Below are 23,184 nucleotides of genomic sequence, written 5' to 3'. Positions count from 1 at the left end.
CCCCTGGAGGAACTCAATCAGGAACCACTTGCCAGAGCACCAGCATGATGGCTCCATGGATCCAGGAGCCTGAGGGTCCCTTCTTGGCCCAGTCTTGTGTCCATCCTGGAGATAGTAATCCTGGTGTTCATCTCTATCCTAGAGAAAGTTCTCCGGGACCCTCTTGCCCATTTCTTCTCTTTGCATGGTTGTGATCTGACTCACATGAATGGGAGATGGTGCCCTGAGCCTCTTGGTTGTCTCCAGGGTTACCCTGTCTGATGGGCTTTCCTCTGTTTCCCTACGGCAAGTCCACTGACCATAGATAGAGTGAAGGATTTCACTGGCTTCTCCTGAACCAGGCCCTGGGGACCTCTCCAAAGGAGGCTCTGGACCAGATGATACGATCTCAAACTTCCTGGGTACCGCTTCAGCTTTATTTACAAAAACTATGGGGATAAAAAAACTATCCTTGCATTGTGGGTAGCATGAGAATTTAAAGGAAGAAAACTTTTCATTTCCTGGCTGATTTTCTGAGACCATTTTAAAATGATCTTATGCTGGAAGGACCAAGACCACAGCTCAATAGAACTAAAAATTGAGGGGAATTTGGTACGGTGGAAGTGACTTGAATTGCCAATGGGATTGTTTCCTGGTCTACACTGGTGGACACTTATCTTCTACGAGAAGTGGTAGGGGGTCTATCCTGGATTTGCAATTATGCAGATAACGACAGATACAATCTGCAGTGATAGGATTCTTAGTCATGTGACTCCAGCCTCATCTTAGTCTTATTGAACATATGTTTCCTTATTTGTAAAAAAGGGATGATAATGTTGTTAGTGGAGGGTCATGGACTCTTGAATCAGACAGACCCAGATTTAAATATCACTTTTACTGTCTGGAGGCTGTTAGCCTGGACTGGCTTGAGCAGAGGGAAAGTGGAAGGAGATTTTATCAGAGAGGTGAGGGGTCATTAATCATATGGGGCCATTGGCCATGATAACGACTAGCCTTTTTCTCTAAGATGGGTGGCCACTGCGGTGTTCTTAGTAGAGGGATCACAAGATCTGGCTCACATGTTGAAAGGACCACTCTGGCTGCTGGGTTGGAAACAGACTGCAGGGGGACAAAGGTGGAAGAAGGGAGACCAGACGAGCAGCCCCTGTAATAATCCAGTGAGATGAAGATGCCCCGGAGCATCCTGTGGCAGTGGAGCTGTGGGTGGGTGGTGGTCAGATTCTGGATGCACCTGTAGGTGCAGGATCTCCTGACGTCACAGTTTATCATTTTATATTTGAGCAGTTATTTTTAAGCATTATTCTGCTAGACTGAAGGCTCTGTGGAGAATGAATCAACCATATGTGTGTTTTCTTCGTTGATGGAATTCCCGTGTTGAGCCCAATTCACCAATACTTGAGGGAGGAATGGAGGAAACCGGGACATCTTCTTGACAACCTCTGCCTGTTGTGCCCCTGAGCAGATGACCTCTTGCCCACCCTCTGACCTCTTGCCCACCCGTCCTCTGAAGCCAGGAGGGTTGCAGGCACCAGCTGAAGGGGCTGAAGGGGATGGTAGAGGCAGTGGAAAGAGATGCGCTCAGCCAGCGGCCTGAAGAATCGCAAGGCCAGAGAGAAGGAGCCGGCGATGGGAGAATGTGTCAAGAGGAAGGAGGAGGGAGATGGACCTTTCAGTAGAGTTGCAGGGCTACGCACGTGCTCCTCTGAGATCAGCCCACCAGCTATATGGGGCCAGGGGCAAGGTGGGGATGGCCTTCACAGCAGGAACCCTGCACTCCATGGGGCGGGGGCTGTGCTCCTCCTTGGGCGCCAAGGTCAAAGGTCTGCCCCTTCTGTAGGCCGCAGCTCTGGGGCGGGGTGGAAGGGGATGTGGGTGGAGGAGACGAGGGAGGGACAGAGGTGAGGGAGGAGGGTGGTGCATGCAGAGGTGCATGGCCCGGGATGCTTGAGCTGTAAGGAGAAGCAGGGAGGGAGCTGTGGTGGGAATCTGAAGGCAAAGGCAGGAAGGGGTCTTCCCGGGAAGGGGACCCAGAGGTCCAGCGCTGCCCCTCTTCTGTCTGACATTCCATACAATCTACTTTCAAATTAGTGATCCTTCCGCATGGTGCCAGGGTCATCCCCTCTGGCCACTGTCCTCCGTGGCCGTTCACACGAGCTCACACGCTCCCTCTCCCCTCACTCTTCACACCCAGCTCCCCTTGGCACCTGCAGCACACGTGTGCACGTGACTTGCTGCTTCCACGGCCCTACCCACAGAAGAATCCGTACATTGGATTGTCCACCGTGCATGAGTGTGCAACACACACAACAGGCACCAGGCCCTCAGGCACCAGGCAAGGGGGTCTTATGATCCTAAGTCCTTCCCTGAAATGTGAAGCCTTTCTGGCTCATTCTTCTCCTAGGTCAGATCTACAGAGGGAACATTTCCGTGGTGCTGTAATTTTATCCCAGCCCCTATACCTCCAAGGACTTTATTCTAGTCCTTCCAATCAAAGGCCCCCTCTGCTGCCTGAGCCTTGTTTTGAGGTCACTTAATCTCCCCTGAATCTGAATCTCTTTCTTTCTGTCAAGCATTGTTCAAAGCTTGTTGGAGACCACAAACCTTCCCCGGTTAAGTCCTCCTCTCCCCTCTCCCTCGTGCCCTCCCCTGCACCTGCTGCCCTTCTAGCATCACACAAACACGAGGAGGTTTGCCAAGGACGGGGCCTGTGTGTCCTTCTCCCCCCCCCTTCTCCCTCTGTGCATTTGTACACAATCTTTGTGAAGTCCCCCAGGAGAGGACGACGTCTCCTCCTCCCCCTGGCTATCCCCATACCACCCCATCCTGGGTGCTGCCCAGGAATTACTCAGCCTCGGGTGCTTTGCCAGGAGATGGGCTCCTTAAAGCAGAGACCTGAGCGGGCTAAGCATACGGCGCACAGGTGACTCCATGCGGCAGCCGAGGCCAGGGCCTGGGCGCGGGATGGCAGGAGGGCGGCTGGGTCAGAACCGCAGGTGCTGGGGTTAAGCTCCCCAACCAGCACTTGAAACAGATCTTGCCTATTGAACGACCTACAGGCGGTTGCCCTTGAGCAGTTGGGAGAAAATTTAGCACCTCTCAGCTCTAGTATTTAATGAGCTGTCCAGGCTGTTAATTGCTTTGTCAGCTTTCCTGCCAGAGGCGCTCTCTGGTGAGAAGAGGAGGTGAGAAGAACCTAGAACAACCTGGAGTGGGGAGGGCAGGTGTCCTATGGCAAGGAGTTGGGGAGTCAAAGGGAATCTGGGAAAATCAAGTCTCACGGGACCCCCAGAGGCGTGAGAGCAGAGGCAAAGGGCCAAGAGTAGAAAGAGTCGTACATTTGTTTGCGGTCTATTTTTACTATCCCGTAGACATGACTCGCTCGTAACCAAGCCTTGGCCAAGCTGCCAGGCAGGCTCATTCCAGTTGCCCCCCGAGAATACCTCAGAAGTTATCCCATTGAAGGCACAAAATCCTGAAATCAAGAGAGGTAGCAACTCCCCAGGCCCAGGCCTGGCACGGCCCAAGGGCTGTGGCTGTGGCCATGGACGGCTAGCCCTAAAGCAAAGTGGGGGAGAGCAGAACAGGTTTCCAAAAAGTTGGGGGGAGGTGGGCATGGATGTGAGAAAACCATCAGGATGGAAACACATCTCTCTTCCTCCTCTCCTTCCATTCCTGGCTGCCTCTCCCACCACAGGAAGTTGTGCCAGTCAGTCCAGCTCCTCACCCACCGGCCTGCAGCCCACAGCACCCCAAGGGCCATGATGGGAGGAGTGGGGGTGTGGGGAAGGGAGGGTGGGCTGCTACCTGGATTCAAATTCTCACTGCCTTTCTGACCTGATGTTCTTCAATCTGTGTCCTGGTTTTCCTGGCCTCGTAATATCCATCTCTGTCTCTTCCTCCATTTGGGGGAAATTGGAAAGGTTGGTGTGGTGATATCTGGGAAGTTCCTGTTCCTTGGGAGACAGTTGCTGGGCCCAAGGGGTGTTATCAGAACCCTAGACTGCGAGCCTGGCCCCTTTACCCCCGGCTGGTGGGGAGGGCGGGTGTTGCAGTTAATTTCTAGTGGTGTGCAAATCCTAGTCCCAATCACAGTTGGAGTTTTCTGAAGAAAACCTGAACTCAGAAGCTCCCCTTTCAAAAGAAAGCCCCTCAAACTGCTCCAGAGGTAAACATTCACTCCCTCCAGAGTTCCTTTGCTCAACGCCCCCCCCCCCCATGAACAGGCACCTTCCTGTTTATAAAAAGGAAAACTTTATAGAGAAATAAGAGGGCACTCAAGCACAGAGGAAGAGAGGCTGTTTCCCTTCCAGGCAGGAGAACATTCCCCCATCCCTTCCCCCCGCAGGAAGGCCTGCTAAAGCGAGCGTCTGCCTCTGTTCAAACAACTCTTGGAACATGGGACGCACGTGTGTTCGGATTCAGTTAACGGACACACAAGCTGAAGGGGAAAGACCGGTTCTAGGACCACAGGAAAGGACCTCTGCTCCCTATAAGCTCCTTGGGAAGCTTATAGAGAATGTGACGGACACACGGATTCCCCTGACGGTGAAGGGAAAGCGCGGCCCCGTGACGTGGGTGAAGTTGTTCCTTTGCTAGGTATTTAGTTGACTTGCTCCTGTACAAGTGTCGCCCCGGCAGGTCTCGTGCCAGGTGCCCGGGGTCGGGGCCCTGCCTGCACAGAGCTCTCGGCCTTGCCCACCTTCTAGCGAGGACCCATGCAAGCCGGCCGTCACCATGAAGCACCATAAAGGCTGTGCGGTAAGGGGACTTTGGGGACTCTCGGGGTTTGACCGGGGTGCAGGTGGCGAGCCCAGCCCAGGCTTGGGGAGCAGGAGCAACCTGAGCAGGCTTCCTGGGAAGCTGGCAGGCCGAGCAGGCTAAGTGAGGCAGGTGGGGAGCGAGTGTCCCAGGTAGAGCGAGCAGCACGGGAGAGGTGTATGGGTGAGGGAAGAAGGAAGAGAGGTCCTCAAGGGGCACTGAGAATTCTGGTCCATCCGAGATGGTTCCTCAAGGCTCGTCCCCACCAAGGGCTTCCCAGAGGCCACTGAGCCCTGGCTCCCAGACGGGAACATCTCCCCAGCCCTATACACCCACAAGGATGCGCTTTGGGCTTTCTCCTGAGTGCATCAGCCTCGGGCCACTCCAGCTACAGCAGCAGGTGACAGCGAGGCTAGGACTGTGGGGACTCCTCGGGCGGGACGAAGGCGGGGGACTGAATACAGCGCTCAGAAGGCCTGGGGGCTCCTGGCTCCTGAGGCAGCCCCTTCCAGGCTCGGTCAGTGCTCTCCCTCGGCCTCTGTCTACCCACGGCCTTGGCGGGGGGTGTGAGGGAGGGTTCCCTGCTCGTGGAGGGCCGGGGTGCGCCCCACCCACGCACAAGCTGCCCACCGCTGCCTTCCATCAGGGGTCGGCAAGTTATAGCCCATCGCCTGTTGTTGTCATTAACGTCTTATTGGAAACAGCCACACCTGTTCACTTCTCCTCTCCAAGTGCTGTTGTGTTTCGACAGCAGAACGGAGAAGCTGCAACAGACCTCGTGGGGCCTGCGCAATCCTCACTCCCTGGCCCCTTGCAGACCCCTGCGCTAGAGGGACCGAATGCTTTCAATCTTTGTGTGTACCCCCAACAGATTCCCGGAAGCCTGCCCCCAGAAATTCCATCTCAGCATATGCCCTGGCCTCACCACGTCGTCAGTGCTGAGACGTGTTGACAACACGAAGAATTTCCACCCACGGAGACTTGTGACAAGAGCTCTCAGGTGGGCATGGAGGAGGGGCTCTCCGGCGGAGAGGCAGGAAGTGGGCCTCTGAACCTTTCGGCCTTCTCTGTGAGCCACCACCAGGTGACAGAGGGTGAGCTTGGAGGGTCTGGCAAAAAAATTACAAAAACAGCAGCTGTGAGAGAAGGGGGGATGGCAACCAGAAGGGCTGGGTCACAGGGAGGCCAGGGCGGCCAAGAGGGCTCCAGGCTCAACCCTGTGACCGGTGAAAGAGAGAGGCCTGTCAAGTGATGCTGGTCTCTGGTGGCCGCCTCATCAGCACCCCTAATCCTGCAGGGGTTTGCACGCTGCTCTCCTGGTCCCACAGCGACAGCTGAACTCAATCAGGAGACCCGGACCAGCCTGTTGAACTGGACAGAAAGAGCAGCACGTGAAGTCCAAGAGGGAGGAATACTCCAGAGAGAGCTGGAGGCCTGTTTGTCTGGAAGGGCCTCCAGAGGTCATCCCGCTCTCCCCCTTCTCCAGGGAGGGCTGCATGCACTGGGCTGAAGGCGGAATCTTGCGAGTGTGTGACATCTGAGTCTGACAACCACACCACTGGAGGGTTCTTTCCATCCTTTCTGGGTGGGTGAGAGCATAGACTGGAGCCTGGTAGCCCAGGTGTCAAATCCAGTTCTGACACTTCCTGACTGTGACCTTGGTCAAGTAATTTCATCTCTCTGCACCTCTGTTTCCACACTTGCAAAATGCGGTTGTTGGGAGTTCTAAGCGAGGTGATACTTGAATAATATGTAAGGCATAGGGTAAGTTCCACAAACATGGTGGCTGCTGGACTCAATCAAGCTATTAAATCTTTTATTTAAATCTCTTCCCTCACATTCACTTGCCCTTGTTCTAGGCTTAAGCATTAAAATAAGTGGTTGGCAAAAGACAGCAGATACTTTCTCTGATTTAGACCTCAAGAAGCCTAACAGTACGTTAGCTCTTGGTGATTCAGTGTTTGGCTCCAGGACACAATCTAAAACTGGGGTAGAACATTCTGGAACATGATAGCGGGCCTTCCTACCTCCTCAGCACTGCGCACCTAGGACTCTGTTAGGAGGCCTGCCTAGATGGCTAGTCCACTAGAATTCTGATCTTGAGTAAATCCAACAGGGTCCAGAGTCCTCAGTTAGAGACGTCATGGATGTCCAGGACTCAGAGCCAGAGCCATGTGGGCCCCACCAGAAGCCATAGAAAGAGAAGCAAGCTCTGAGACATGAAGGTCACATCTTTTTTTTTTTTTTTTTTTTTTTTTTAAAGATTTTTATTTATTTACTTGAGAGAGAGAGAGCACAAGTGTGGGGGCGGGGAACAGAGGGAGAGGGAGAAGCAGACTCCCTGCTGAGCAGGAAGCCTGACTCAGGCTCCATCCCAGGACCCCAAGATCATGACCTGAGCCAAAGGCAGACGCTTAACTGGCTGAGCTACCCAGATGCCCCTGAAGCTCCCATCTTGAGCCCGACCTGGGTCACTGCCTCCTTACAAGAAAAACTATCCATGAGCTACCTACCCAGCAGCAGCTTCTACCTGCCTAGAGATGAATCACAGCAGGTTTCTGCCCCCCAGATGGCAGTTGAAACCACCCAAATTCTCCCTCCCTCTCCCCTGTTTTGGGGCAAGGCCTTCCAAATACCAGACTCTTTAAATGTACTCATTAAGTATAACTTGTGCCAGACACCGTGTCAGGCATTTGACTCGGGTTGGGCATTTGGGACACTCAGCTGGAAAGAGCAGGTCACCAATGGTATGTGCTAGTGTCACCATGATGGGAGCACTGCCTCCTTCCCAGGACAGATTTCTGGGCCTCAGGGGTAAGTGAAGGAGGCCCCCCCTGTGTACTCCAGGCCACCTGCCCCACCCAGGGATGGTGAGCCATCCCTACCCCAGGCGGAGCCAGCTGCAGTTGGCTGTGATTAATGGCCTCTATTAACAGCAAGTTGTAAACTGAGCAAGTGCTTGTGAACATCTCACCTCTGCTGAATGCCACACTAGGGAGTACTCTTTAACCCTTGGAACCTCCTGCCTCCCCCCGCTTGAGAGACAGGGTCAGAAAACAGCTCTATGGGGGCAGTTTAAGATGCTTTGCAATCACGAAAAACAACCCCGCTAACCCTTTGGGGGAAAGGTCCCAATCCTAAAACCTGAAGATTAGGGAAAGGCAAGGCTGAGGTCCGGGGTCAGGGAAGCTAGTTTCACAAGCTGCAAAGAAATTCCAGAGCTGGGGCGCCTGGGTGGCTCAGTGGTAAAGTGTCTGCCTTTGGCTCAGGGCGTGATCCCGGGGTGCTGGGATGGAGTCCCACATTGGGCTCCCTGCAAGGAGCCTGCTTCTCCCTCTGCCTGTGTCTCTGCCTCTCTCTCTCTCTCTCTCTATGTCTAATGAATAAATAAACAAAATCTTAAAAAAAAAAGAAATTCCAGAGCTGATTCAGGCCAACACCTGGGTGCCCTTGGGCGAGTCACTTCCCCGGTCTGGACCTCAGTCTCTTTTAAAACAGTGGCCTCCTGCTCTCATCAGCAGAGTCCGTAAGATCACAGGAATCTTTACAAAAGTCAGAAGCCAGGCTGTCCTTTGGTTCCTTCATTCCGTGAAAGAATCCCTGCACAAGTAAGCAGCCCTTGCCCCACCATCACCCTGCAACCCGCCTCCAACCCTCATCTCTCCAAGCTTTGAGGCTGATTTCCCTCAAGTTGATTAGAGACTAAGGGAAAAAAAAATTAAATCTGTGTTCTTTGGTGACCAAACTCGCATGCCAGAGAGGTCGGGGAGATCCATAGACTTCTGTCGTTTTTTAACTTTCAAATACTCTCTGGGTTCTATCTTTTGTTCTTAAAAGGCAGTGAGATGCACCAGGGTTAGGTCAACCCACTGAACAGGTGTGAAAACTGAGGTCCTGGGAGATGCTGCGGTCTGGAGCGCGTGCATGCAGCTCAGGGATCAGCGTGGGGGGCGCTGTGTGGTCCCTCCCTGGGAGGCGCCGGCCCCAGGGGCCCCTGACAGCCGAGCTGAAAGCCTCTAAGGTCACAGCCCTTCCAGCTGTGAGTGCAGCCTGAGGTGCAGGTGCTTAATCTCTCCTGTCTGAAGTGATTACGCGCAGAAATTGCGGATTAGTGTCTCCCGTGCCGCCACGCCTCCAGATCCGGGCCGGGCCCCCCACCCCATGCGGGCAATGGCAGGACGAGTGACCTTGTGACCTCGGGGCTCAGCCAAGTGCCGCCGGGGGCCCAGCGCCCGCGCACCCCCACCGGCCGGGCTCACTGTCTCTGACCTCAGCCTGGGCTGGGCACCGCCTCCCCCGGGCATGTCTCCAGTGTGCCCACCTGCACCCCAAGAGGATGCACCCCCACCCCCACCCCCACCACATTACTCCCCGGAAGCTTCCAGGCTCGGCCGGCTGGGAAAGGTCAGAGCCAGGGAGTCGCAGGCTGGAGGGCATCAGGCTGGAGGGCGGATGCCCCGGGATTTGTCACATTTTTCCCGGGGGTTAATCGTCCCAGGGAGGGAATCTGAGCTGTGCCTGTCTCGGGTACAACAGGCCTTGTCGCCTGGAGGGCAGATCTCAATCTTTCTCGGGTGACAGCTGCTGGCCGGGGACCGAAATGTCCTCATCCCGGGGGTGTCGCCTCCCCCTCCCAAGGGCGAGGGCCGCGGGCCGGGGTGGCCGGCGATTGGCCGGCGGCGGCGGGAGGGCCCCGGGCCCGGCCTGAAATGGATCCTCCTTGGCCACCCGGGCCGCAGAGCCCGACGCCCTGCCCTCGCCCTCGCCCTTTGCGTTCACGCAGGATAAATATTTAACCTTTCCATTTTTGCACCGGCTTAATAAGTGTTGGTGTCTAGTACAGCGCTTGACACATCGTAGGCATCCGATACCTGTTTGTTGATGTGCAAGCCCATCGGCTTGCCTGGCTCCCCGGGGGAGTCATGTTCTTAGGTTTCTGGTTTTTCATCACACAGTTGTGGTACGTGTCACATGTGCTCCTCGTAAAAATGTAAGCGTCCAGATGGGTGCATTTTTCCCTTTTAAAGATAGAGTAGGTTGAAGGTTGTTCCCCTCCTAATGTATCAAATGCTCTCTGGAGCTCTGATGCGCTGTCCTGAGTAGGAGAGGAAGGGGTGACATAAGCAGAGGACACTCTTGTTTGCCCCTTCTGATAATACCTTCTGATTTCATCTTGGGAGACTTCCTTGGGCTGACCGTCAATGTTTCTTGAGTTCTCTTGACAAGGGGCAGGTGTAAGACCTAATTAGGTCGGTGGCACTCTCCCCTTCTGGACTTGGAACACTGAGTAGGGCCAAGGAGCGGGGCGGGGGCCCTCGGCTGCCATTTCACCCTGTGGCGAAGCTATGAGAGGATGCGCTAGTTTCTGCCCGCTTCATGCCTTATTCTTCAGCTCTCTCCCTGATTCTCTAGGTTTTCCTCTTCTTTCCAACAAACTCCCTTTTTCCTTAGGGTATCCAATCAGGTTCTGTTGCTTACAACCAGAGCCCCCTAACTGTCAGAGTTGCAGCTAATGAGTGGGAGCGTGCATAATTCCCCACCTAGTGCTTATGGGAAGCAACTCATATGGAAATATGATTGGTGCTGAAGAATCCTTAACTCATCCCCTGTTTTGAGGTTCCAGGAAATCCAAAGTCATGCATGCCAGACTCATGGGATCTCAGAGCTAAAAGGGAACTTAGAGTCATTTGTCAAACTTTTCATCAGATGCTTAAATCCCCTCTCAGGTAGCTTTAGCAAGTAGCCAACCAAAAGATATGTGGACACCCTTGGTGATAGCAGAACAGTCTCTCCAGGCAATCTCTTCCTTCTTTAGCCAACCTTGGTAAACATCCTTCCTGATACCAACCTGAAAGTTTTCTCCGTTGGCATTGACCTTTTGGAGTCATGCAGTATGAATTCTATTCATCCTCCACATGACATGCCCTCAGATGGCTGAAGACAGCTATCATATCACTGAGATTTCTCTTTCCCAGAACAATGTCCCACTTCCTACATCTGTTCCTTGTGTGGCAGGGTTTCGAGTTCTCCAACATGCTGGGCACTGTGCCCTGAAATGCATCCTGTCTGTGCTCCTCATAGCATGTGTCTCTGAAACGGAACAGAATGCCCCAGAAGCGGGCTCCTGGTACAGAGCAGGGCAAAGATAAAATTCTCTCTTCTAATCAAGAGGACTTCTTAAGTCTTAACATCTGCTAATTCGGCCTGAGTCAAATGAATTTGTCAGTCACTTTACACTGCATTAGTGTAAAGTGCTAACATATCCTTGGGAATGTTACATATCTCTCCCATCCCGTATCTGAGTAAGTGGGAAACAGAACCAGCCTTCATAACAGTGTTATAAGATCTTTTGGACTCTGACTCTTATCCTCCAAAATATTGCCTTTTCTTGGACCCTGTTCCCCACTCCACCTCTACACCTAACACACTGCTTTGTAGTCTCTGCAGTTGGCTAAGCATGTGCTCTTTCTTCATCCAAGCTCTTTACCCAAATGTGTCCCCTCTAAATTCCTTCCTCTAGAGGTGTGTTTACCAGGGCACTAAAAACCCACCTTGGAGTTACAAATTTCCTACAAAAATCTGAAAACATTTGAAATCTCTATTTCCCGCCCCCCCCCCCACTACCAATGTACCTCCTTATATCCATAGAAGATTTTATGTAATAATGCCGAGTGTTGGCAACAGTGCGGGTCACCTAAAACTCTCATACACTGTTGGAGTGGACACTGGTACATCCAGTTTTCAAAACAAAAGTTGAATATTTGAGTGCTCTGTTACTCAGCAATCTGACTCCTAGGAACACACCCGAGAGATGAGTACATATATCCACCAAAAGACATTTAGAGGAATAGCAACTGTGTTCACAATAGCCCCAAACTAGAAATAATCCAAATGCCTACTGCAATGAGATGAATGAGTTGTGGTATATTCATCCAGTGGAATACTGTTTGGCAGTGCAAAGGGGTGAACTACTACCACATGCAACAACGTGGGTGGTTTTCACAGATACAGTGGTGAGCAAAATGGCCAGGCAGAGATGAAGAGTAGATACTGCGTGATTTAATTATGGGATGTTCAAGAACAGGCCAAAAAAACCCAGTTCATATTGATGGAACTCAGCGTGCTGGTTACCTTAGGAGCCAGGGGATGCATGGTGACTGGGGTAGGGCCCAGAGAACTTTTTGAGGAGTTGCAAATGGTTTATATGCGCTGTATGTTGTGTACCTAGGTAAAAATTTACTGAACTGTTCAATAAAAATTTGTGCGTTTTATTGTATGTGAAGTAGAACTCCATATGGAAGTTTAAAAAAGAAACTGCATACTAACCAAAGCAAAAACACATTCTTCCATGGATACTTCGAATCATCTTACATATGCACACCACGCTTTGTGAAACACCGGCCTAGTTTTAATACTGTCGCCTTATGGTTGGGGCAACTGAAATTCAGGGGAGGGGACATGCCGCCTTTAATCATACAGAGTTTTAACAGTAGAGCAGGGGACAGGGCCGGGACTCCTGACTCCCAGGCCTGAGTCTGACATAGTAAAAAATTGATTGAGCTGTACACTTTAGGTACTTTACTATAGATTTGTTAGATCTTCATTAAAAGAAATTCAATGAAAAAACAAAATATTTGGCAGGATGGGGTTTTTTCTCTCCCTTTTGAATGCTGGTAGAAAGAGAGTCCTTAACAAGACAATGGAGTCAGAGGCCTTATTAAGATATAATCAACCTACAAGTTATTGTTCTTCTAACTATACAAATTGTACATTTACAACTCATGCGATCCTTCTCTAGCTGTCTAAACAATCAAATAACCCTCCACATGTTGGTCATTAAGTAATAAATCATGTACCGGGAGCAGGTCCCTGTTGGGACTGTTTTACTGAACTTCCCTTACAGCACAGATGCATTAAGAGACAAGGCAGTCAGGACATTAAAGCTTAAAAAAAATTAAATTGTCTTAAATTGAGTTTAAAAAAAACAAAACTGATTACTAAATGTACCTAGAAAAAATTGTGATGGCCAGGGATGTGATTTGGGGAAGAATGGCTGAGAGTAACCTGTTATAATCACTGTACCCATCTTGGGCTGCTGTTCATATAAAAAGACAATTGCCTTTGGCAGAATCTACAGACATAAAACACTGTCTCAAGTCCTGCTCTCTCTCCTCTCTCTTCACCGTGAGCATTACGCACTGTGACCCAAGCAGCTGGCCCACCCCTTCCTCCATCTCTAAGTTACAAACATGGCTTTATAAAAGAGCCTTTGGAGTATTAGAATTTTTGGCAGACTTCACCCATCCTAGACCTTAGTCTTTCATAAATGTACCCTGGTAGTAATGAATATATATTTTTTCCCTCAAAAAAGGAATAAAATGTGATCTATGCTTAGTAAAGAAAAACTTTAAACAGAGAAATTTACTTTTAGAATAAAATAAATTATGCATGGTCCTTCTCTTACTCCCCTGTGAAAAACAAACAATAAACATGAGTGCATATATTTGTTATTTCCTTGCCATCCATCCATCCATCCATCCATCCATTGACTGTCATTTTGCCTGCTTGGTATCCTATTGGTCCTGATAGAGTTGATCACAGAGTCCCCCCTATAGAGAAGAGTGAATGACCAGGCTGGACAGTCAGGGTTAATTGCCACCATGGACACAACGATTGGTTGATGGATCAACTTGTGACCCAAGCAAATCCAATTAGTCTTCCCTGATATTTGTCACGTTTATGCACTTAGATAAGGTCACTTTTTCTTTAATGCCTACAGTCATGAAGATGTAGGCCCATGGTCATTAGCAGCATTTTTCCAATTGTGTGGAATGATCCTAAGAATAAAGCCAATTCATGTAGGAAAGCAGAGTCAGAGATGGAGAGAGTGACAGAGGCCTGGAGATATTGTTTGATCCATTATTCTGTGCCTGAATGAAACTGGTTCAATACACGAACTTCCCACTTACGTGAACCAATACATTCCTGTTGTATTAGGTTGACCGGTATGAAATTGTCATTTTTCTAAGTCAAAACCAGTCCAGTATTAGTAATGTGACGTGGATTAGCCCCATGATATGGGTTGGCTTATAATTTAAGCAAATTTGAGTTTGTATCTTGACCAATTCAGGTAATTTTTTTAAAGATTTCATTTATGTATTTGCAAGAGACGCACAGAGAGAGGCAGAGACACAGGCAGAGGGAGAAGCAGGCTCCATGCAGGGAGCCCGATGCGGGACTCGATCCCAGGACACCGGGATCACGCCCTGAGCTGAAGGCAGACGCTCAACCACTGAGACATCCAGGTAATTTTTTTTAAGTTTAACTTTCTATTTAGAGATATTTATAGATTCACACGTAGTTAAAGAACTAACACACAAAGCTTACCTATACTCGTTACTCAGGTCCCCCCGTTTGGTAGCATCTTGTAAAACAATAGTGCAACATCACAAACAGGATATTAACGTTGATACAGTCAAGACACAGAACATTTCTGTCACCGCGAGGATCATGTTGCCCTTTTGGAGTCGTATTCACCTGCCGGCCACCAACACTCCCTCCTCCATACCTGGAAACCTCTTCATTCTTTCCCCCATTTCTATAATTTTGCCATTTTAAGAACGTTGTATAAATGGAATCATAAAGTATATAACCTTTTCGAATTGGCTTTTTAAATTCAACATAATTCCCTGAGATTCATCCAGGTTGTTGTGTGTATCGAGGGTTCATTCCTTCTTACTTCTGAGCAGTATTCCATGGTCTGGAGGTACCACAGTTGGTTAACCATTCACCCATTGAAAAACATCTGGGCTGCTCCCAGTTTGGGGCTACTTTCAACAAAGATGCCATAAACATTTACGTATAGATTTTGTGAACCTAAGTCTTCATTTCTCTAGGTTAAATGTCCAGGAGTATAATTGTCTAGAGTCTCATGAGAGCTCTGGATTTAATTTTAAAAGAAACTGCCAGACTCTTTTCCAGAGAGCTGTAACATTTTACCTTCCCACCAGCAATGTATGAGTGACCCAATTTCTACACATCTTCACTAGCATTTGGTGTTGTCACTGTTTTTTTTTTTTTTTTTTAATTTAGCCATTCTTACAGGTAAATAGAGATACTGCCTTGTGGTGTTAATCTGCATTTCCCAAATGGCTAGCAATGCTGAATATTTTTCCATGTTTTTATTTGCCTTCTGTGTGTTCTCTTCAGTGAAATGTCTCTCTATGTCTTTTGCCCATTTTCTGATTTTATTTTTTTACTACTGAGTTTTGAAAGTTCTTTATATATTCTAGATCCTAATCCTTTGTCACACATGTGATTTGCAAATATTTTTCTCTTCATCCTGTCAACAGTCTTTAGCAGAGCAACTGTTTTTAATTTTTACAAAGTCTGACTTATTTTTTTTTCTTTATGGACTGTGCTTTCTGTCCAACTATCCAAATGTAAGAATGTTTTTGGTTAGATCTAGATTTTAATAATTCTCTCTTATGAACTTTTTCCTAAAAATTTTACAGATTTTCCTAAAAATTTACAGATTTCCTAAAAATTTTACATTTAGGCCCATGATCCACTTTTTAAAAGTAATCTCTATACCCAAAGGTGGGGCTTGAACTCATGACTCCAAGATCAAGAGTCAGATGCTCCACCAGCTGAGCCAGCCAGGTGCCCCAGTTCATGATCCATTTTGAGTAATTTTTTAATAAAGTGTGAGACTTTAGTCAAGATGCATTGTTTTGTTTATGGGTGTCCAGTTGTTTCAGCATCATTGGTTGAAAAGGCTATCTTTCTTCCACTGAATTGCTTGCAAACTTCTGTCAAAAATCAGTGTGGGTCTATTCCTGGATTTTCTATTCTGTTCCACTGATCTATGTGTCTGTCACTCCACGGATACCACAGTCTTGATTGCTATGTTTTCAAAAATGTTGGCATATAGAAGATGTTCAAGAAATGCTCCTTATTCATTCGCTCAACATGTACATGTATATATATATTACTATTAATATAATTGCTCATTTTCTTCCTATTTAATTTTCAGCAACTTATCTAGAGGCCAAATTTTTAGCAACCCAAGGTTCTCTTAGCCCTAGAAACGACTGTCATAAAATCTCTGCATTAAAAGAACCAAAAAGTGTGCCTACAGAATTTTATTCAGAGAAAAATGGATTCCTGATAGAATCTGATCTGTTAAAACTTGGAAAAAGTACCCAGAAGTCACTAGAGCAGCATTTCCCAAATTATGTCCCTTGTTACACTAAAGTTGCTTCTCGAGAAAAAAAAAAAAGAGTTTCTGGCTAACACCATGGGGGAAGTCCTATACACAGTAGTATTTTTTAAAAGAGACTCATAACAAGTATTATCATAGTGAAGCACCTAAAAAGTCGTGCAGTAAAATACATCCACATAACTTACTTTAAACTAAGGCTTCTCAAACTCCTTTACTCACAGAAACCACATTTCCCCACATACAGGAACATCCCATGAAATTATTCCTGGGAGTGTGATTCTCTGAGGTCTATTTTGAAAAACACTGGCACAGAGCATTCTCAGAAAGACCAGCGAGTGTCATATCTGGTGGAAATATCAGGGTCTTCTAAGCCGGCAGTTTTCAAAGCATGGTCTGAGGACCATGTGGGCTCCCAAGGCTCAGGGCAATTGCAAGGTCAAGCTATTTTCCTCATCATCTTTTCCAGTCTCATTTTCTTCCAGGCATACAGGGAGGTTTCCCGGAGGCAGACGACAAGAGCTGACACATAATTCACGACTGATTGAATGCAGAAGCAGATGTGAGAATCCAGCTGTCTTCTATTAAACCAAACATTAAGGAGATTAAGCAAAAAACAATACCATTCTTCTCACTTTTTGTTTTTTTAAAAACAGGGGATTTTTTTTACATCAAAAGATGTTTATGGACATGATGACTTTATTATTGTTATTTTAAAACAAATACATTGTTTTTTAAATTTCTCAGTTTTCGTTTTAATACTGATGGATAGGATCGCCTAACACCCTTTGGGGCCCTCAGTAATATTGAGTGTAAAGGGGATATGAAAATAGGGGAAAACCCCTGTTTCCCCTTCTCTGCTCACACTCACACATCAACACTTCTGATGCCAGACGTGTGGGTTTTGCCCATGTCAAGCAGTCCCGTGACATCAGCTGGGCATCCCACAATTCAATTCAATTCTGACTCTATTCAGAACTAGTGCAGAGCCCACAGGTCAGGGCCTCAGTCCCACAAGACTGCCCCCCTCCCCCTAGTTCAGATGCCAGTTGCGAGTCACCTATTTTTACCTGTGCTTCCAATCGGCCAGCTGTAAATCGGGGTCCCCCTGGCCCCCTTCTCGGGTTCAGTAATTTGCACCTTCATTCGTAGAGTAGTACCACAGGACACGACTCAGGAACAGCCAGATGGCAGAGATGCGGAGGGCAAGGTGCGGAACGGGTGCAGAGTTTCCCAGTCTTCTTGGGCACATCTCCCTCCCAGTACCTCCATGTGTTCAGGAACTCAGAGGTTCTGAGTTACACTTTGAGATTTTTATGGAGGCTTCATCGTGCAGGCACGATCAATTACTAACTCATTCTCCAGCCCCTCTTCCCACTGCAGAAGATAGGGCATGAGGCCCAAAGTTCCAAGCTTCTGATCCTGGCTTGGTCTTCCTTTAAAAAAAAAAAAAAAATTAAGACTTTATTTACTTATTTTGAGAGAGAGAGAATGAGAGAGCGTGAGCAGAGTGAAGGACAGAGGGAGACTCGGGACTCAGTCCCAGGTCCTTGAGATCATGACCATGAGCCAAGGGCAGTTGCTTAACCACGTGAGCCACCCAGGCGCTCCTGGCTTGGCCTTCCTAGTCATCAGCCCTCACCCAGGAGCCCAGGAAGAGTCACTTTATTAGAACAAAAGATGCTCCCATCAGCCAGGAATTCCCGAGGGCTTAGGAGTGTATGCCAGATATTGCTGTCATTCCGAAAATTAAAGGATTTTAGGAATTCTATCAGGAACCATGGCAGAGACCAATATATAGATTTCTTTTTTTTTTTAAGATTTTATTTATTTATTCATGAGAGACACACAGAGAGAGAGGCAGAGACACAGGCAGAGGGAGAAGCAGGCTCCATGCAGGGAGCCCGACGTGGGACTCGATCCTGGGACTCTGGGATCATGCCCTGAGCCGAAGGCAGAGGCCCAACCACTGAGACCCTCGGGCATCCCCAATATATAAATTTCTTATTATTCCACAGGACGTGAGACCAAAAAAGATTTAGAGCTGCTATTCCAAACAAATCCTCTTAGGGAGAAACTGAGGCCCTAGAGGGCTAGTGCTTGGACATGAGTGAGTTCAAACTGGAACCCAGATCTTATGATTTCTGGGCCCAGGGACTTACCTAAACCCTATCCTGCCTAATGTACTTTCGTGAGCTGATCAAACAGAATCCAAGGTACGTGATGTGGTTAAGAAAACTGAATCCCAAAGTGAACTGTTGTTCTCTACTTCTGCAGTGCCAGCAAGCCCGTAGCCATGAGAGGACACACAGTGGAAGAAGGTGAGCCAAGAAACACACAGCAGAGGGAAAGGCGCCACTTAGTGCAAGATCACACGCATAATGGTGCCTGATAAATAACTGCTGGTAGAATGACTGGCATAAAGCGGGTCCAGAATTTAAATTTTTAAATTTAAACGTGTGTATGTGTACTACATACGTGCGTGTGTGTGTGACTAGGCAACGTCTATGTCATGTATTACACTTTAGAGAGAATAATGCTTTCATTCGGAGTTGTATTCAATTAAATACAATTTTTCTTTGGCTAAGGGTCATCTTAGCCAGTTGGTTGTGGGAGAGCAGCCTGCCTGTGCAAAGGCAACTTTGGGGATCCAGATAAAAAAGAGTTCACATGTTCAGGCTGATGCCAAGCTGGGAGAGTCGACTCTATGCTGGGTATCCTCTGCCTTCAGCTCTGTGCCCCCTGATGCCTGAAAAATCCTGCTGTGGTCAGAGACAGCGGACATACCCAGGGTATCTGAGGATGGTGCCCACATCATCTCAAGGACATCCCTGGGGCCCTGACTCGCCATCTATGAGTAGAGTGATGACTTCCTATTAGGTAGATTAAGGGCTTGCCTGTACTCCAAATCACTGCCCCTTAGAGCCTGTTACAAGTATCTGAATTCTAGCCCTTGAGCTTCATTCTCTGCTTAGGTTGGATGATGCTTTAGTTGTAGCTATTCCCTGGTGGGACTAGAGCATGGGTGCTGGCGCATGAATTAGGCAGTTAATCATTTCTTGGGAGCTTGAGCTAAAAGGCACCGGACAGATAAGCTTTGCTGGGGCGTAGAGAAAGAGCGGGGCACTGACGTCAGGGATAGCAGGCACAGTTTGGGGGTGACGACAAGTCCCTCCTCAGGAGAACCAAGCATCCCCAGGAGGACCCCAGACCTTCAGCTCTGGCACAGATACTAAGACCTGGCCTTATCAGGCCAACTGCTATTTTAGGGTTGTTGGGGTAAAGGCAGGCACCAGAGAAGGAATCCAAGGGTCTGGGCTGTGGTCTAAGTCCCAGAGCTTCAAATCTGGGAGTGGAGAACAAGATGCAGGATGGAGACTGATAGTCCCAGGAGGAGGCAGCAGGAAGCTCAGAGCTCCATTCAGCCTCCTCTGCTGGAGGCAGTACATTCCTGAGGTTGCCTGGTCCTAGCCCTGTGGGAACCCCAAGCCAGGGCCCTGGGGTCATTCCCTGGCTCACATGGATCCTCTGCTGTCATGAAGTTCTGGCCCTGGTTTATCTTTCTGTCCTCCCTTCCCATCCACTTGCCCTGTTTGAGCCAAACTGAACCATTTGCTCCTCCCCTGCATGTATGTTCCCGGTACCATCTCTTTGCTCTTCCTACTCCCCCTCCCCTTGGAATGTCCTTCCCCACTGTCACCCTGCTCCTGAATTCTGTTCCAAATCTTGACCACCCTCCTGGCTGTATTAGTTTTCTATTCATTTCTATTGCAACGAATTACCATGAATTTGGTGGCTTCAAACAACACAGATTTATTATCTCACAGTTCTGTAGGTCAGAAGTCCACACACCTGTCACTGAATTAAAATGAAGTTCCTTCTGGAGGCTCTGGGGCAGGGGCAAGGGGGGCGAGATTCTGATCCTTGCTCTTCACAGCTTCTAGACGTTGCCCTCATTTCTTGGCTCGTGGCCCCTGCCATCTTCAATTCCTCTGACCCTGCTTCCATTGTCACATCTCTTTCTCTCATCACAACCAGAAAAGGCTTCCCTTTTTAAAGGATTCATTCTAATTAGATTTGGCTCATCTGAATAATCCAGGCTACTTTCCCCATCCCCACGAACTTCATTTAACTACATCTGTAAAAATCCCTTTTGCCATGGAAGGTAATCTATTCACAGGTTCTAGGGATTAGGATGTGGACATTTTGGGCAGGGCCACTCTTCTGCCTACTACCCTGGGCCAGCTCAAGTAGCCCCCACTACCTTCCAAGCCTCTTCGCTACCATTCTGGGCTCCTCTGGCCCTTGGTCTAGGTTTCCCACCAGCCCTGCAGATCTTCCCCACCGTACCTGGAATTGTCATTACTTGTTGATTTGTCATTTTCCTGTAATACGCTTTGAGGTCCATGAGAGCAGGGACGGGGTCGATCTTGTTTACGGACACATCCCTGGAAACTAGCACACTGCCTGGCATATAGTGCTCAAAAATATTTTGAGGGGGGACAACTCTTCTATGACACATAACTTTCTATTTGAAGTTACATCCCCCAACCATATGATTTCTCCTCTGTGAGACTCTACACTCCTTGAAAGCAGGGTTCACCTGCGGCTTGTCTGTTGTGTCCTCTGGGGCATCTTGACAGTGCTTGGCACATTTGGTGGAATTGAATTGAATAAATAGGTTCAGACTCATCTCAACAGTCTGGTTCTTAGTCACAGGGCACAGGAAGGAAGTGTGCGAATGGGTTAATGAGGGCTCCCCGGGAAAAGTTTCTGGAAAAGAAGCCCTTGGGGCAGAGGTTTGGAAAGAAATGAAGGGTAATGTTTCTAGCAGCAATGTCCACAATAGCCAGACTATGGAAGGAGCCTCGGTGCCCATCGAAAGATGATGGATAGAGAAGCTGTGGTCTATGTTTACAATGGAATATTCCTCTGCCTTTTGAAACCATTTGCTTCGACGTGGATGGACCTGGAGGGTATTATGCTGAGTGAAGTCAGTCAATTGGAGAAGGACAAACATTATATGGTCTCATTCATTTGGGGAATATAAAAAATAGTGAAAGGGAATAAAGGGGAAAGAAGTGAAAATATCAGTGAGGGAGACAGGACATGAGAGATTCCTAACTCCGGGAAACGAACTAGGGGTGGTGGAAGGGGAGGTGGGCGGGGGTTGGGGTGAGTGGGTGACAGGCACTGAGGGGGGCACTTGATGGGATGAGCACTGGGTGATATGCTATATGTTGGCAAATTGAACTCCAATTAAATGAAAGAAAAAAAGAAATGAAGGGTAAGAATTGGCAGGGCTGAGGGGGTGAGGACATCCTATGGGAGGACTGGTGTGAGCAAAGTCAAACATGGGAAAGATGGCTGGTGGGGAGTAACCAGAGATGAGACGGAGTAGGGGAGGGTGAAAATGGTGACCAGGGCTCGGATGCCGGGTGGCGTGTCTGGATCTGAGGCAACAGTGTGCTACCAGGGACTACCGAGCAAGGAGCAACGTGCTGAAAACAGGGTTGGAGGAAGACGGGATGGAAGCAGGAGCACAGCAGAAGGGAGTGTATTTCAGGGAGCAGGGTGCTGGCTGTGGCAGGATGCAGGCGGGGAGGGGGGGGATGATAGCTGCCCCCCGGAGACAGCCAGACAGACTAGATGTGGAGACAGGAGATGCGGAATCAAAGATAATCGGACACCAGAATCTGGGGCCTGAGAAAAGCAGGATGATGAAGGCCTGGCTTCCATCAGATGAGCAAAACAGTGAATTTAGCATTGGGCACCTTTCGTGTTGGGTGTCAGAAGGGCATGCCTTGGAGGTGACAGGCTCAGCTCCATTGCTTTCATCGCCACCTCCACATAAGAGAGAAATTGGGAGTCAGAGGGTATTTTTCCAGTGTCTGAAGTGTCCTTTCTACCCCCATGTGGCAGGCCTCCTGTCCCTGCCCAGCCTACTCACCGAAGCAGACACTCTGACCCCCAGAATGACCTACCATCTCCATCTACAGATCCCTCGCCCTCCTTGGGCTAGTCACGTTCCCGGTGCTTTGCCAACATGGACTCATTACACCCTCATCACAACCCTGAGAGGTAGGTGATATCAGCCCCATTTTATGGATACTGAAACTGAAGCTCCCCTAGAGGATAAGCCAAGCACCGGAATCCTCACACCTAGGAAGGGTGGAACCGGGATCCGCGCTGCAGTCGTTGAGCCATGACTTCGTCACACCATTGTGCCTCCTGCCCGCTGTCCAATGAGGTTTAACTCCATTCTCCCCAGTTCCATTTAGCAGACATTTCCCGAGCACCCACCGAGGGTAGGGTGGTCAGCCAGGGGGTGAGGAATTAAGGAGGCATGAGACCTGGTAGGAGAAACAAATACAAAGGCCTCCCCACCAGGAGCCTGCCAGGCCCACGGTGCCTGGAGGGGCTTGGTTCTGCCTGCCGCAGCCAGAGCGGGGCCATCCAGTGGGCGCCGTATCAAGCCGCTCCCAGGAACCCCAAAATTTCAAAGTTGAAAGGGACCTTAGTGGCCTACCAACTAATTTTACAGATAAGGAAACTGAGGCTCAGAAAGGGGAGGTGGCTTTTCCAGGGTAACATACCTGCTTAGTGGCAAAGCCAGGCCCAAAGCCCAGGTGTCCTCCCTGTGGCCCTGGTGCCCTGCACTCAGGTGGCTCCTGTTCCCTTCAGGGCTGGCAAGCCGTTCCCCTCTGCTCCTGGCAGCCGACTTCCCTCCGTGCTCCCCAACCTTCCGCTCCCCGCGCCCCATCCTGGCCTTGCACACCTCGCCCCAGTCTGCAGGTCCAGAGCGCCCTGGGGCAGGGAGACCGGTTAAGCCAGGCCCAGCCCACCACCTCCCCGCCACCGCGGCCTCCCCCTCCTCCTCCGGGCGCTGGGTGGGGGGAGAGTGGAGGTGGAGCCTGGTAGAGTCCTGTGCGGCAGAGATGCGCGTCCCTAACATTCGCAGACGGTGAGTGAGGACAAAGCCCTTTATTAGGATTCTAAGGGTTTTGCTGTGGGCACCAGCTCATCGCGTCCAAAGTGCTTTCTCTACAAAACACCAACAAGATGGATCCAACCCGGGCCCTGCGGCCCCCAGGTCTGCGAGACGAGGAGGGCCGGGGCGAGCCGCGGGCGCTTCTCAGGCCCGCGCAGAGGAAGACCGCTCCCCGCGTCTGTCGGGCCGGCCGACGCTCCCTTTTCTTGCCTGG

At 49.4% G+C, this 23,184-nt stretch overlaps 1 protein-coding gene and 1 long non-coding RNA gene across 3 annotated transcripts in view; one reads left to right on the top strand and one right to left on the bottom strand.

Moving 5' to 3' along the window:
• Positions 1–23,184, top strand: part of TMEM9 (transmembrane protein 9) — a 185,265-nt gene that overhangs the window by 143,562 nt on the left and 18,519 nt on the right. Inside the window, exon 1 of one of the 2 annotated variants that reach the window (XM_077902434.1) lies at positions 22,919–22,943. The exons of the other annotated variant lie outside the window; for it this stretch is intronic. The gene's annotated coding sequence lies outside the window, so the exon portion shown is untranslated. Of the gene's footprint in view, positions 1–22,918; positions 22,944–23,184 lie in introns of those variants that run through there. 2 annotated transcript variants of the gene reach the window in all.
• LOC144316489 (uncharacterized) lies at positions 15,106–22,925 on the bottom strand. The gene is made up of 3 exons (XR_013382469.1): positions 22,576–22,925; positions 17,050–17,415; positions 15,106–16,560 (listed from the first exon to the last, which is right to left on the bottom strand). It is a non-coding gene; the product is annotated as an uncharacterized LOC144316489 (long non-coding RNA).

This window comes from Canis aureus, chromosome 6 (genome assembly GCF_053574225.1).
Source record: "Canis aureus isolate CA01 chromosome 6, VMU_Caureus_v.1.0, whole genome shotgun sequence".
Taxonomy (NCBI): domain Eukaryota; kingdom Metazoa; phylum Chordata; class Mammalia; order Carnivora; family Canidae; genus Canis; species Canis aureus.
Note: the sequence above shows the minus strand (reverse complement) of the source record. Positions and strands in the feature narration are given on the sequence as shown.